This window comes from Nicotiana tabacum, chromosome 19 (genome assembly GCF_000715075.1).
Source record: "Nicotiana tabacum cultivar K326 chromosome 19, ASM71507v2, whole genome shotgun sequence".
Lineage (NCBI taxonomy): Eukaryota > Viridiplantae > Streptophyta > Magnoliopsida > Solanales > Solanaceae > Nicotiana > Nicotiana tabacum.
Window position 1 is genome coordinate 123,241,290 of NC_134098.1, and position 12,920 is coordinate 123,254,209.

A 12,920-nucleotide genomic window follows, 5' to 3' on the forward strand; every position below is an offset into this window, starting at 1 on the left:
ACTAAGATATTGGTGTTCTAAAAAAATATGTAAAAATTGAGAAATCATTATTATTTGTTAATAAAAATATTAATAAATTACTTTTACTGTTTTATATGTATTTTCGTGATTTTATTTGTGATTAAAATGTATTTGTTGATTTTATCTAGTTTAGATTATTTATTTGTTTAAAGACTAGTAATATAGTGCCCTTTTAGCTTAGTAAAATGTAGAGCCTTTTAGCGTATTATCCCTGTTATTTAAGTATGTCTTATACTGATAGATCAAATACAAACTCTGTCCAATATACAAAAATTAATTATTTAATTTACAAACAAACATATAAAATTATGAAACTAACATGTAAAATAATAAAATTGACACACATAAGAATTCAGGATAGCTTGGTGCTACTGGACCTCAAATATCGAGCCTGGAACCCATATGTGAATACTTTGTCCAATTAAATATTGTATAATTATAAAAAATAATTATTTAATTTACAAAACAAACATATAAAATTATGAAACTAACATGTAAAATAATAAAACTAACACATACAAGAATTCAGGATAGTTTGGTGCTATTGGGCCTCAAATATCGAACCTGGAACCCATATGTGAATACTTTGTCCAATTAAATATTGTATAATTAAAAAATATATTATTTAATTTACAAACAAACATATAAAATTATAAAACTAACATGTAAAAATAATAAAACTAACACATACAAGAATTCAGGATAGTTTGGTGCTACTGGACCTCAAATATCGAGCCTGGAACCCATATGTGAATACTCTGTCCAATTAAATATTATATAATTATAAAAAATAATTATTTAATTTACAAAACAAACATATAAAATTATGAAACTAACATGTAAAATAATAAAACTAACACATACAAGAATTCAGGATAGCTTGGTGCTACTGAGCCTCAAATATCAAGCCTGGAACCCATAAGTGAATACTATGTCCAATTAAATATTGTATAATTATAAAAAATAATTATTTAATTTACAAAACAAACATATAAAATTATGAAACTAACATGTAAAATAATAAAACTAACACATACAAGAATTCAGGATAGCTTGGTGCTACTGGGCCTCAAATATCGAGCCTGGAACCCATAAGTGAATACTCTGTCCAATTAAATATTGTATAATTATAAAAATTAATTATTTAATTTACAAAACAAAGAAATAAAATTATGAAACTAACATGTAAAATAATAAAACTAACACATACAAGAATTCAGGATAGCTTGGTGCTACTGAGCCTCAAATATCGAGCCTGGAACCCATAAGTGAATACTCCGTCCAATTAAATATTGTATAATTATAAAAAATAATTATTTAATTTACAAAACAAACATATAAAATTATGAAACTAACATGTAAAATAATAAAACTAACACATACAGGAATTCAGGATAGCTTGGTGCTACTGGGCCTCAAATATCGAGCCTGGAACCCATATGTGAATACTTTGTCCAATTAAATATTGTATAATTATAAAAAATAATTATTTAATTTACAAAACAAACATACAAAATTATGAAACTAACATGTAAAATAATAAAATTGACACATACAAGAATTCAGGATAGCTTGGTGCTACTGGGCCTCAAATATCGAGCATGGAATCCATATGTTAATACTCTGTCCAATTAAATATTGTATAATTATAAAAATTAATTATTTAATTTACAGAACAAACATACAAAATTATGAAACTAACATGTAAAATAATAAAATTGACACATATAAGAATTTAGGATAGCTTGGTGCTACTGGGCCTCAAATATCGAGCCTGAAACTCATAGATATATACTCTGTCCAATTAAATATTGCATAACTATAAAAATTAATTATTTAATTTATAGAACAAATATACAATTAATGTTTAATTTACAGTAGACGACATGGACGTGCCGCCTATGCATCCCGGACCTTTCTGCGATGAGCTATTAGTGTTACAGGGCGATCATAGGTCTGCCCACGTATGGGAGGGAAAGTTACTGGCCCAGACTCTCCGCGCTAGGAGAGTGGACGACATGTGAGATTTTGAGGGACAGAGATCTCTATCCCCGTGTATTCCAGAGCCTGCGGGTTACGGGCTTCTACAGGATTTTGGAGATCGGGCTACTGCAGCTCGACTGGTCTTTGGTCACGACCTTGATAGAGCGATGGCGACCGGAGATGCACACATTCCACCTGCCCATTGGTGAGGCCACCATCACGCTGCAGGACGTGGAGGTTTTATATGGGCTGCTCGTTGATGGACTGCCTGTTGCACTGCCTCAGGCCATGAGAGAGATGACGCGTGGGCAGTATTTGGACATGCTGTAACAACTCACTGGTTTCAGGCCACAGGATGAGACTGCACACTCAGGGGCCAGTCGCATGAGTTTGACAGCTATTCGACAGCATTTGGAGATATTGTACCCCGACATCACTGGCGAGACAGATGATCTGCATATTCACCGGTATACGAGGTTGCTGCTCCTCCTTATGTTTGGAGGGGTCTTGTTCCCGAACACTTCGGGGAACCTAGTCAGCTTGAGTTTTCTTCATCATCTTCAGCGGCTAGATGATTTACCCCAGTACAGCTAGGGTGCTGTTGTTCTTGCCTACTTGTACAGGCAGATGTGCCGGGCAAGCATGTGCACCCAACATGACGTATGTGGATTTTTGCCGCTGCTACAGGTGACAACATATTCGAATACTCTATTCATTATAACATATCTAGTAAAAATTTATCTTAAATTTTACGTCAACTTTGTATGTTAGGTTTGGGCCTGGGAGCGGTTCCTGCAGTTGCAGCCACCTCTCGCCGCCTATATTTCTTAAATCTCTGTTTCTCCTTCTAGCTAGGAGGTGGGTTCTCCGGCGGGGATACGTACATATCTACGAGGCTCGGCATAATCTCCCCCTTTGCAGGGATTTGTTGAATATGCTGGAGGGCGCACAGGTAAAAGTATACCTAACTTTATTTTGTATAGCTTCACATGTGTTGCACATACTCATGTTTTCTGTTGTTATTTAATAGTTCATCTGGACGCCATACAGCGACGACTTGATAGGTGGCCTGCCCGATTATTGCTTGGCCGGCCGACTGATTTGGAGCACTTCCGTCCCACTGATGTGCCTCGATATTGTGGAGCATCATGCCACGGAGCGGGTACTTCACCAGTTTGGCCGTCCGCAGCTTGTACCGAGAGGGCCCACATGGGAGCCCACACATTATCAGTGGGATGATCGTTCCAGGGAGTACGATGCATATGTGGCATGGCTAGAGGCGCATGTCGATTCTTGGGACCGGCGACCTGACCTGATTCAGTCCCCCTTCACAGAGCCAGACGGATACTATTCATGAGTATATGCCCTGGTACCGCTGCATTACCCGACTTTTTGTCGGGACTCCCATTCATCGAGCTGGCGGTCGGTACATTCCATACGCCGGGCGACACGAGGCCCTAGTATGTTATATAGCTAGACCAAATTCAATAAATGGAGGTTTTATGGTATTATTACTTATATAATTGTAACATAGTATTCTGTAGTTTATATTTTATACGTTGTATAGGCTATTGGCCTACATATAGTCTACTAGATGGGATTGCAGATGCAGCAGCATGCCGGCGAGGGAGCGGCCGCTTTGCACGATTATGGCCGGCAGGTTACAGAGGTGGCTGCCCGGACACTGCATCAAGCCCGAGAAAATCAGCGCTTAGGAGACGATCCTGCTTATGTGGAGCCAGAGCAGTACCAGCGAGGTAGGGGTGCCCCACGAGGTAGGGGTGCCCCACAAGGTAGGGCTGCCCCACGGGGTCGTGGTGGGCGTCTAGGAGGTGGTCCCCAACAAGGGGGCGTTGAGGCCCCTGTTGATGATGTTGATGCTAATCTGCCGGGTGACCTTCATGAGCCGGACGAGTATCCCAGCAGCATGCCGTCATACAGCCTTGGGCTGCAGCTCACTCCAGGGACTTCGCAGGTGACCCCGTCAGGTCCATTATTGATCACGGGTACAGACATTACCGGAGAGCATTGGGATTCATACTTCCGAAGCCCATCGACCGCTGCTGAGGATCGGCCGACCCGAGATGTGGATAGTGGGCGCCGGCTGAGTTATGGCTCATCATCGAGGGGTGTTGGGGAGCTTTCACAGGCGCAGGTATGTTTTTATTAGTATTTACTTTAAATTTATTTTTTCTTTTCTCATTTATTTTCCATAAATAACTTTATTAATTTTCTTATTAAGGCTTCATCCTTGCCCGTCACGGAGGCCGCTTTGTGCGATGCTGACCTGGCTGTGACGGATGATTATATTCAGGAGCTCGATGAGATCGTGGTAAGACAATTTAAATTATTGTGACTTAATATATATTTTCCTATACTGAGCTGACTTATTCTTCTGTAGGTTACTACTGGACCGACGACCCCTTCTACTGATTATGCCAGCACTACTGATGATCATGTTGCAGCGCATCCTGCTATAAAGAGGTGACGTGATGAGGATGATCCTGATAGTTTCTCCTTCAACGCCGCAATTTCTCGTTTATACATAACCTCATAACATTTGTATCTTTTGTTCAAATCATGAATATACTGCAAAGTTTGTTTGTAGCATTCCTGCTTGCAGGGTTCATCAATCCATACCTCAAAATTGCAAAAAGGTTCGTCGGAAATCCTATAAAACTTGTTCACACACATCTAGTATCGGCGCCCAACTTCACCATCATCCCAACAGTCCTCCATCATACATTTTTTGCCGCACTGGCACCTTGGTACATAAAGGCGTTCAGACATTTGTTAAAGCGAAAAAAAAAATCCTGCTTTTATGGAGAGTTTTGCTATTGATTATTGTTAAGCGCAGAAAATAACTAGAATGCGCCCGTTATTTATAGGCAAGACAACACACATAACATAGTATTTAATCGCGCTATGCTAACACATAACGTAGTATTTAACCGTGCTATGCTTCGCGTGTTAAATATTCTTTCGGATATAAAATAACTTTTTCGCAGGCAGGCAGCTTTTCAGTTCGACAAGACAACACACATAGCATAGTATTTAACCGCGCTATGCTAACACATAACGTAGTATTTAACCGCGCTATATATATTCACATATTTATCAAAAATCTTCCTCCTATGACAGTGTAGTTTTCTAATAATAATTTTAGCGTGAAATTCGAAGGTTTACTAAAATATTTTCCGTTTTTAATCCAATACTATTTTTGATTACATGAACGGGAGGGAGAAATTCATTAATTTATTCAACTGAAAAATGGACCATTATCAATAAGATTTAACAACAATGGAAACATAATTTTATTTGATACATCTTGCAACATAAACAAGTACATACACTTATTACAACTACATTACGAAACCCAGTTACTACGTGTATCCTTGATAGTTGGGCACATTAGAAGAACTCCCACCAGGAGCTGGATTACCACCGCCACCCAAACTAGCCGAAGGACATTTTCGACGGTCATGTCCTATTTGCGAGCATATACCACATTTGCGCGCATAAATGGTATCGCTAACATCCATTTGATTCCGTATACGCATTCTCTTCTGCACCTGTATTCGACGTAAAAACTCCTTGTTACACACCATTTTAAATGGTTCCGGCAGCCAATAATGCTCAGCACCCACTGGCTGCAACTGCCCACTATAGGTGTTTAAGTATGCAGTAACACTATATTGTTTATCAACGTAGTTGGTTGGCCCTAAACCAATATGTTGAAAGCAACTGATGGCATGTGAGATTCATTTATGGTATGTACATTATTCCCCCGATTTTGATGGATAGCGAACTTCAAAAATATTTCTGTCCTGATCATACTGTAAAAATAAATGCCAATGTGCTCGTCACCTGTATTTCTCAAATCTCTTCATCGGCAGTGGAATAAATTCAACACCCCTTTCCTTCAATGACGTTGCAGCTGCAGCTCTTTCAACAAACCTCTCCGCCATCTGCTTGAACGACATGTGCACCATGGCAGTGACAGGAAATCCTCTTGCCGACTTCAATAACCCGTTGAAAAACTCTGACACATTTGTAGTCAGAATTCCCCATCTTCTTCCGCCATCCGCATACAAAGTCCACTTGTCAAGCTCATGTCGCATCAACCAACGATAGGCTCTATCGTCTTCCTGCCTGATAGATTCCATGTGCCTCCAGAATTTGTGCTCTTGGCGGTCTGTTTCTGCCATCCACATCAAATCATGCAGATTCTTGTTGGGATGTGCCTTCTGAAAATTGGCCTTCAGGTGCCTCACACAGTAACGGTGGTAGGCATAAGGTTCTTGCCATGCAGGCAAATTCTCTACAGAACTTAAGATACCACCATGCCGATCAGATATTAGACAAATACCGGAACGTTGTTTGACAACTTGCTCTTTCAAATGGTTCAAAAATAACGTCCATGTCTCTTGGCTTTCATTGGCACAAATAGAAAAAGCTAGAGGAAATATTTGTCCATTGGCATCTACTGCAATGACGATCAACAACTTGATATCATACTTTCCATAGACATGAGTGCCGTCTATGGATATTACCGGCCGGCAATGCGGAAAACCATCAATTGCTGGTTTAAATGCCCAAAACACGTAATTGAATATATATTCTGGTCTTCCCGGACTCCGCTCAAGCTTCCATTCAACAACCACCCCGGGATTAAAGTGTTGCAGTGCGGCCATGTACCTGGGTAGAGCTGCAAATGACTTATCCCAGTTACCATAAACAATTTCAAACGCACGTTTGCGCCCGAAAAATACCTTTCTTTTGGTAATGGTATGGCCATATTCTTGGTGGACTGATGTAATGCACTCTTTGATTTTATACCTTATGGACGCTTCAACGTGTGGAATAAGGACAAGAGAAATCAAGTCAATATCCAAGTTGTAGTGATTCCCATTGAATGTGTCCATTTCACATTTGTGGGTGAGAATATATTTACCCAATTTTCATAGACATGTGTTCTTCTTGCTCGCACGCAGCATCTAATGACAACCCTTAAACCATCTGCGGCAAACAACCTTGTATACACTCGGACTTGACTCCCATACCGTCATCTCACGACACTCTTTTACGCTGTACATTTTTGCCGCCCTACTTAGGCGCGCTTTATCAGGAAAAAATATGCCCTTTGCCAGCACTGTTGGTCTAGAATCATCCCACATTGCTGTCCGAATTTTATCAAAATCCCTTATGAGAGCATCCACATCCGGCATACTTGGCAAATGATCAAGGTAGGGAATCTTTCTTGAATGAAATGACACTTGGGGCTCGTACACTCTTAGTCTAACGGGGGGTGGAGCATACTCCCTAGTCAAATCAGGTCCTTCATTTTCTTCCTCCTCATCACCATCCTCACGAGGGAAGGGTGTGTCATCTTCAGAATCATCGGCATTGTTGTCATAATCACTGTTCTCTTCCTCACTCTGTGCATCTGCCAGATCCCGATTTAATATGTCATCTTCGGGCAATTGATTCAGGATAAGTGGTCCAACTTGCTCGTTTTCATTGCATAAACAACAAAATAATAAGCTACTCAAATTAATAAATACTTTCCATATAGCTGTATCACTTCACTTACAAGTCATAATGTGTTAACATTCCTTGATGGATATTATCCTGTTGGTGATGAATCCCGGATGGACCACCATGATCCAACACACCAGAACTACGCATATTCCAACTGGACGTGGGTTCATAACTTGTAAAAATCATATCTGGCCGGTACCCCCTGTGGAATATATGAGTGTTAATACAAATTCAATACAACAAAAATAAACATCATAACACAAAGAAAAATTGAAGTTTACCACTCGTTTTGTGGATTATGTAAAGTATGAGAGAAATTATTTCCTCGCTCTTCATTCGCCCGTGGAGATAAGTTTAAATCAGGCCAAACTCTTTTAGCCGAAACCTGTTCGGCAAAAACTGCTCCAGAATAACCACCCGATGATTGAGGGTTATCCCTGCTTTGCGCAACCTCATTATTGCTAACGTCTTCAACCTTCACGTACATTTCCAACATTTTTATCAAAAGAAATTCCCGGTATTCATCCGGAGTCCTCAAAAAACCACTCAAAGTTTCATCATCCTCGATGTTAAACTCAGCGTAACAAGCAACCCCTTGTGGAGTGACAAAATACGGATATCTTCCGGTTACTTTAAGGTTCACCGAGCATTTGCTCACACTCATTTTGTTACACAATAACGATACCAGTCTATTGTATTCCATTGTAAGTGACAACTTAACATGACACTGTGGAGATAAACTATAACTCATAGTGTTATTCGCCACCACAACCTCACCCTCCCAATATAATGAAACCCTTACTTTTCGCTCTTCAGACATTATGAAAAAATGCTTGAGAATTTAACAAGAAAAATTTTAACAGGAGTTACGAATATTTTTGAATGGATTTTTGTAAAATCCTAACGCCTTTAAATAAGGCAATGCCTAGCTCGGTGGGCTGAATATTTTTAGGTATAGCGCTATTGTTATGTCAGTGCTCTTTTAAAAGGTGCTATACCCATTTGAATTATTGTTATGTCAGTTAAATGCAAGAGACTTATTGATGGGCCCACAAAATAGGTATAACGCTCTTTAAAAAAGCGCTATACATATAACGCCTTTAATAACAACGTTATATATGTATATTGCTTTTTTAAAGAGCGCTATACCTTAACGTCCAAAACGCCCGTTAATGTATAGCGCTCTTTAAAAGAGCGTTATACATAGTTAGGTAACTCTTTTTTTTTACACGCATTTCCATTCTTTTTGTCAAAAAGAACCACAAATGGATTCTGGACTCTAGAATTTTATATTACTCTAACCTTGCCACGCGGTGGCCAAGGAAAACATTTCATTTCTACGAAAAAAGCATCTCCTGTCTGTATGAGACCAGCAGTGGTGAATATACGACTCATGGACCACTTCATTTGAGCACTTTCATTAACTTAGGATTGCTGTTCTTTCACTTTTTAAATTTTTGTTCTGATCTCTCTTTCTGTTAAGATATTATGTAGTCCAACACAAGATCTCTTTGCTTCATCTTATATTTGTTTTATATATTTAAAGTATTTGTGCCTTTTAGGCTGTGTTTATATGTAGCTGAATGATTGGCCCCTTTCCTTGTTTTGGAAATTGGCAATTGTTCATATGCCATTGGCTACAAATTGCCAATACCTTTACAGGGGAAAGGCGCGAATCAACAAACGAGTCCCAACGCTCACTTTTTTGTGCAAATTAATTTCGTACATTAAAAGAGATTGAATGAGAAAGGAATACTGAAAACGTCTATTTCATACCTTTTCCATCTTAAGACTCAAGTACATTCATTTTTAGTTGTGAAAAGTTTCCTTATGAAATAAGTAAGTACTAAAAGTGCAAGTTGCTCTAAATACTATGCGAGTTTGGTTATAATTGAAAATCAAAATAGTAGAGAATGTCTAGAAAAATGTAGATTATAGGAGGCGAATTAAGTAACGTATTGATTTATCAAAGTTAGTTTGTAAGATAAAGAAATGAAACAAACTGCGATTGGAATACGGAACCAATGAGCTTTCATTTTTGTGAAGGTCTAAGTTTAGCCAATAAAATCTCCTTTACATACTACGTTAATGACACTTGGATACCATTGCATCTTGCTCATTAGATAATAGCAGACTCAAATATTGGCACTACGATTTTATTTTTCCTAAATAAATTAATGGAAATTAATTTTTGCGTAACTAATGACATGGTTAGAGCTCTTTGAAACTATGTATAAATAGACGCAGAACTCCAGCTATTCTTGCTTCATAAAAAAACTTGTTAATTAAAAGAGTACTATACCATGATTGCTTTGGTCTTTCTTTTTCTATTTCCATTTGCTTCAGTCTCAGCATCTCCTAATATTAACTGTCCAAAATGTGGCACAATGGATGTGCCATACCCTCTCAGTACTAGTAATAATTGTGGGAACCCTAACTATAGGGTTTATTGCAACAATGGCACCTTAGAATTCTTGTCATCTGTGGGATTTTACTACAAAATCCTCAGTATCAATCCATCTACATCTAGACTTGTTATTAGCCCCCCTTTCATACAAAAAGACTCTTGTCAATCTTGTGATTTATCTTTAGGTGGCTTAAAGATTGACGAAAACTCTCCTTTCAACATATCTTCGCGAAACACGATTATGCTATTTAATTGTTCTGAGAATATCCTTCTATCCCCATTGAACTGTTCTTCAACTAGCCCTTGTAGGAAGTTTGAGGAGTCGAGTAGTGAAGGAAGGAAGTGTAAGAACACATTGTGTTGCAGTTACTTAAAAGATGCATCAATGACTTCTCATAGAATTAGGGTTAGGGTTACAGGGTGCACTGCCTATACTTCTTTTGTTGATTTTAAGGCAGAAGACTCCATTAGTGCATGGCGCTATGGCATTGAGCTACAGTGGATACCCTCCTAATTATCATGGCCTTTCAACATTATTCTCATAACAGCTTCATGTACATCGATCTTCGTGTGTGCATGAAAATATAGTACTCTAATAATTTGAGAGTGATGTCACGTACGTTGTAATTTCTAGTCTATGGTTGTCGACTTGTCGTGTCTTTAATTTGTGCATATCTGTATGGTGTTGAACTATATAAATCCATGTACTCATTTGCTAAGAGTTCAGCAAAGAAAAGAGACTTCTTCTCTTGTACGTATGTTTTTTTATTTTTCAATCATATGCATGAACCGTGGCGGATCTAGAACCAATACAACGGGTTCAATTGGATCCGTTGTATCTAATATATATATATATATATAAAGAACACAATTCAATAATCCTAAATCCTCAATCAGCCATTGTTTGTTTAATAATGAGTTCCTTTTTTCTTTTTTAATTTAATGAGCTGATGCAGTAACAATTCACCACTTGGATATAATTCGGGAACACATTTAAAACAGAATTCCAAATATAAGTTTGAACAGTTCGCAATGTTATATTCTACTGAAAAGTGAAAATCAGAATATTGATAGGACGCAGTGATGATAGTGATTACGAAACCACAGTCACTAAAAAAGTGATCGATCGTAACATCGTGTTCCTATTGTTGTTAGATTAGAAGCTTGTTAGCTATGGCGGAATTGAAAGAAGAAAATCCTAGAAGGGTTGAAAGAAGAAGAGAGAGACGAGTGAGTCGGTCAAATGTAATTGACAAAAACTAATTTTATTATTGTGTAAAGACTATTTATATTTACAAGTGTAAAGGAGAAAAACAATTGTAAAAATACATCAATTACTACACTACAACAGATGTTATAAAAAGGCCTTCTGTTTCCCTTTATCCGATTGGGCCCATGTCAATTGGGCCTGAGATGTAGCTGGGCTAACATCCCTCCCCAAAGCTTGAGGGTGAGAACACACCAAGCTTGCAAAGTAATCCATGATGAACCTGACCAGGAAGAGCCTTGGTCATGATGTCGGCCAACTGGTTGGTGCTGGAGATAAAATGCAAAGAAATCAAACCAGTCTGCAAGCAAGAGCACACATAATGACAGTCAATCTCAATATGTTTGGTACGCTCATGAAAAACTGTGTTCTTGGCAATACGAAGAGCTGCCTGGTTGTCACAATAGATTGGAATTGGACTGGAGATAGACAAACCAAAGTCATGCAGCAGCCTGAGTAGCCAAGAAACCTCAGCTGAAACTTTGCAAAGTGCTCTGTATTCAGCTTCAGCTAAAGACAAGGAGATAGTGGGCTGCTTTTTGCTTTTCCAAGAAATGGGGCTGCCACCAAGTGTAATATAATAGCAATGAAAGATTTGCGAGAAATGGCACACGCAGCCCAATCAGAGTCAGAGTAAGCTGTGAGGGATAAATCAAATGAGTTGGAGAGGAGTAGGGATGCGCATGGATCGGATCAGATCGGATCGGATTTAACACATTTTGGATTGAAATTTCGGATTTTGGATTCTACAAAATGCAATCCGAATCCGATCCGAATTAATATCGGATCAGATCGGATTTTAAAGTTTGGATCAGATAAATATTTTGGATTTTCGGATTGGATTATACGTATTATTAAGGCTATTGCTAATCTAATCGGCTAATGCATCTGCCTTATCTGCTTCTTCTGTGTTCTGTGCTAATACAAATATCTCTTTGCTTTTCATCTCTTTTATCACCATTGCATCTCTAAGAAAATATTTATCTGGAGATTCGAGTTGTTATGCCTCTAAGTTTCAAAACTCGTACTTATTCATGTTTCTGCAATTATGAGGGTACTAGGTGCCAATGTAGCTAAATCTAGCAATTGTAAAGGTAATAACTTGGAGGAAGATGTAAAGGAAGTACTGGCTATCCGAAATTAAAGTTTAGTATTTATACATGCCCTAATAATTTTGAATTTCGGATCGGATCGGGTTAAAATTATACCAATCCAAATATGATCCGAATATCCAAAATTTTAATAAACATAATTCGAAATCCGATCCAAATATCTGAAATCCAAAATTCGAAATTCGAAATTGAATGGATCTGTTCGAATTTCGGATATCTGATCCAAATGCACAGCCCTAGAGAGGAGCACCCCTTGAGCTGGATAATTAAGCAAATACCTGAGGACATGTAAGGCTGCCAACATGTGGGGCACTTGAGGTTTTTGAATAAATTGACTGAAGTGTTGAACTGAGAAGGAGATATCAGGCCTAGTGTGTTGCAAAAAATTGAGCTTCCCAATCAATCTTCTATACAAGCTAGGATCTGAAAGAGGCTCCTCCATGTCTAATACCAGTTTCACAGAAGGATCCAAAGGGGTCATGACAGGAGAGAAATGTTGACAGTTAAATTGAGATAAGAGGTCAGAAGTATACTTGTATTGGCTCATCACATAACCTTGAGGAAGAAGAGATATCTCTAAACCCAGAAA